Here is a 4,462-nt window from a genome sequence, read left to right as displayed (position 1 = left end):
TTTTCCAACTACTGATCCTTCCTCTTTGCTCCCAACCTTTGCATTCCAATCACCAGTAATGATTAATACATCTTGATTGCATGCTTGATCAATTTCAGATTGAAGAAGTTGGTAGAATTATTTTATTTCATCCTAACTGGCTTTAGTGGTTGGTGCATAAATTTGAATAATAGTGGTATTAACTGGGCTTCCCTGTAGGCTCATGGATATTATCCTATCACAGACAGTGTTGTACCTCGTGACATATCTTGATATGTTTTTTTCTGATGATGGATGCAACACCATTCCTCTTCAATTTGTCATTCTTGGCATAATAAACCAGGTTATCACATTCAAAATAGCCAACACCAGTCCACTTCAGCTCACAATTGCCTAATATATTGATGTATATGTGTTCCATTTCATTTTTGACAATTTCCAATTTTTCTAGATTCATACTTTGTACATTCCATGTACTGATTATTAATGGATGTTAATAACTGTTCCTCTTCATTTTGAGTTGTGCCTCATTAGCAAATGAAGGTCCCATGTGCTTTTCTCCCATTGACTTTACTCCATTCGCATCATCATGGTCAACTGTACTTTGAGGAGGCAGCTCTTCCCCAGTCACATTTTGAGTGCCTTTCAACCTGCTCATGACAAGCAATGGGAACATTGTGAAGTATGAGTATTCTGGAACACTTATTTTTGCTCATGAAGAATCTGTACATGGACCAAGAGGCAGTTGTTAGAAAAGAACATGGGAACACTGAATAGTTTAAAATAAAGAAAGGTGTGCGACAGGGTTGTATTCTTTTACCATTTTTGTTCAACCTATATGCTGAGCAAATACTCCAAGAAGCTGGGTTATATGAAGAAAAGCATGGCATCAGGATTGGAGGAAGACTCATTAACAACCTGTGATATGCTGATGATACAACCTTGCTTGCTGAAAGTGAAGAGGGCTTAAAATACTTACTGATGAAGATCAAAGACCACAGCCTTCAGTATGGATTGCATCTCAAAGTAAAGAAAATAAAAATTCTCACCACTGGACCAATAAACAACATTCTTATCAATGGAGAAAAGATTGAAGTTGTCAGGGACTTCATTCTTCTTTGATCAATACTCATGGAAGCTGCAGTCAAGAAATCAAAGGACGTATTGCATTAGGCAAATCTGCTGCACAAGACCTTTGTTGTTGAGCAAAGATGTCAGCTTGAAAACTAAGGTGTGCCTGACCCAAGCCATGGTATTTTCAATAACCTCATATGCATTGAAAGCTGGACAGTGAATAAGGAAGATTTAGAAGAATTGATGCATGTGAGTTATAGTGTTGGACGAGAATATTGAAATTGCCATGGGTTGCCAAAAGAACAAACAGATCTGTGTTGGAAGAAGTACAGCCAGAGTACTCCTTGGAGGCCAGGATGGCCAAACTTCACCTCTCATACTTCTAACATATTGTTAAGAGGGACCAGTCACTGGAGAAGGAAATCATGTATAGTAAGGTGGAGGGTCAGAGAAAAAGAAGACCCCCCAGTGAGATGGATTGGCAAAGTGGCAGCATCAGTGGGCTCAATTATGGCAACAGTTGTGAGGTTGGCCCAGGATCAGGCAGTGTTTATTTAGTTCTGTTGTGCATAGGTCACTGTGAGTTGGTTCTGACTCTATGGCACCTAATAACAAAAGCAATATAATCAGTTGAGATAAAAACTTGGCTATTCTGGATACAGATTATATCCATTACAAGCCTTCTTCCAGTAGGCCAGTACTGTTGAAAAATATTGCATTAGTTTGACAAAAGGTATTTCTATCAGAGCTATGCTAGTTGATTACCCAGTGATTTTTCACTTGTTTCCAAGTCAATTACAAAACATTTCCCTGTTTTCTGTCTTTCAGAAACTCCTGAACCAATTGACAGTTTGTACTCAAAATAATGACTTCTTTTATATTCCCTGCTAAGTCTTTTCTTATAAAGTATTAAATGACTTTGATGGTGTATATTATATACAATTAAACACAAACACAAACCCATATGTTCCTGCTAGAGAGGAAAATATTGACAGTTGGCAAAAGCACTTCTAGGTGACTCTGAGGAGAAGACTGTTAAAGTTCAGTAAAACTGGAATATTATCACAGACTGGCAATCTCTGAACATAGACTGATGCTTGTCTTTTCCTTGCAAATCTTTATAAATGAAAGTTCATCATTAATGCATCGAGATTTCCAAGAGGGAATGTCAAATTCTTTAAAACCGACCATGATACTCATAAATGTGGTGATTCTTTATACCAAAAAAGACAATGTGAAGCACTTACTGATGAAGATCAAAGCCTCCAGCCTCCAGCATGGATTGCACAGAGCATGGAGAAAGTGAAAATCATCACCACTCGACTAATAAACAACATCATGATAAATGGAGAAAAAATTTAAGTTGTGAGTGATTTTATTTTACTTGGATCAACAAATAATGTCCATGGAAGCACAAGTCAAGAAATCCAATGTTTAGCCTTAGGCAAATCTTCTACAAAACACTTCTTTAAAATTTTAAATGCAAATGTCCTTTAATTTTTTCCAATTACATCAAATACACACAAAAACTGGGTAATGAAAAAGGAAGACAGAGAATTCAAATTATGGTATTAGCACCAAATATTGAATATACTGTGGACTATCAAAAGAACAAATTAGTATACAAACAAAATAGAATACAGCCAGAATGCTCTTTAAAAGTGAGGATGGAGAGACTCCCCCTGGCTTACTCTGGGCATGTTAACAGGACAGACCAATCCTTAGAAAAGAGCATCACGTTTGGTAAAGGGTCAGTGAAAAGAAGGAAACGCTCACTGAGACAGATTGGCATAATGGGCACAACAACCAACTCAAACATGTTAGATTCAACGACAGATTGAACTGGTAGGTAATCAGATGTACAGAAATATCACCTTATGCTGTGGTGCAGCCTGGTGTCCTGCTCTAACACTGAAGGAGTCTTCTGTGAAGCTAACTTGGTGGTTGTGGTGGTAGTATGTCGTGGAATTGGTTCCGACTCATAGTGACCCTGTAATAGGGTTTCTGACGCTGTAAATCTTTACCGGAGCAGAAAGCCTCATCTTTCTCCCACGGAATGGTTGGTAGTTTCAAACTGCTGATCTTGAGGTTAGCAACCCAACTCGTAATCACTATGCTACCATAGCTCCTTGTGAAGCTGAGTTGTTGTTAAGTGCTGTGGAGTCGGTTCCTACCCATTGCAACCCTGTATAGGGTTTCCGAGGAGCAGTTGGTGAGCTTGAACCGCCAACTTTGCAGTTCAAACGGCTTTGCAGTCTGGCGCGCTAACCCACAGCACCACAACAGGGGAAGCTGACTTAGAGATGTTTAAATTGCTTTGAAAATGATCGTAGCACTGCTAATCACATTTAGAAGAAAAGACTGAGTATTGTTGTTGTTAAGTGCTGTAGAGTCAGTTCTGACTCATAGCCACCCTGTATAGGGTTTCCAAGGAGCAGCTGTTGGGTTTGAATTGCTGAACTAGTGGTTAGCAGTCTAGTGCTTATCCTACAGCATCTCACCAGGAGTCCTAAGTCTGCAATTTCTTGTTGTTTTTAAGTGCCATTGAGTCAGTTCTGACTCAGGGAGATCCTGTGCAGCGTTTCTAAGGAGCAGCTGGTGGGTTTGAACTGCAGATCTTGAGGTTCAGTGTCCAGTGCTGATCCTACAGCACCACACAGGAGTCTACATCAGGCATATGTTGTTGTTGTAGTCGGTTCCAAGTGACCTTGTATAGAGTTTCCAAGGAGTGGTGGATGAGCTTGAACCACCGATCTTGTGGTTCAAACCAACTTTGCAGTCCAGTGCATTAACCCGCAGCACCACACCAGGCATATTGTTGTTGTTATGTGCCATGGAGTCAGTTCTGACTCACAGCGACCCTGTACAGGGTTTCTGAGGCTGTAAATCTTTACAGAAGCAGAACGCCTCCTCTTTTTCCTGAGGAACAACTGGTAGCTTCGAACTGCTGACCTTGTGGTTTGTAGCCCGATTCGTAACCACTATACTACCAGAGACACCAGGCGTGTAGGAAGAAGTTAAACTTTCCAGAAAGAACCCTAACACCAGTTATAATGGGGGTGGGTGGGTGTGTCCTAGTTGTTGATTCGAGCAACAAAGTTTGGCACTCCATGATCTTTCATTGAAACCAGAATTGAAATTAATGATCAGTTCAAAGATCGAGCAAGAAGGAGTGCCCGAGTGTGGTGACACACCCTTCCTATTAGTTCCAGTTCACCAGATAAACACTGGAATCTCAAACAATTTTAACATTTGTGTTTTCTGTTCATAAAACAAGTTATGTAATTCATACAAGCAAACTGGATGTTAGAACTTCCTAGAAAGGTTATCAGTCATTGGTGAAACCACTAGATTAAACACTAAAGTGTCTTTTGTTATTGTTTACTATTAAATACCTTCAAGCTGGTTC

Source organism: Chrysochloris asiatica, unplaced genomic scaffold, assembly GCF_000296735.1.
Source record: "Chrysochloris asiatica unplaced genomic scaffold, ChrAsi1.0 scaffold00002, whole genome shotgun sequence".
NCBI lineage: Eukaryota > Metazoa > Chordata > Mammalia > Afrosoricida > Chrysochloridae > Chrysochloris > Chrysochloris asiatica.
Note: the sequence above shows the minus strand (reverse complement) of the source record.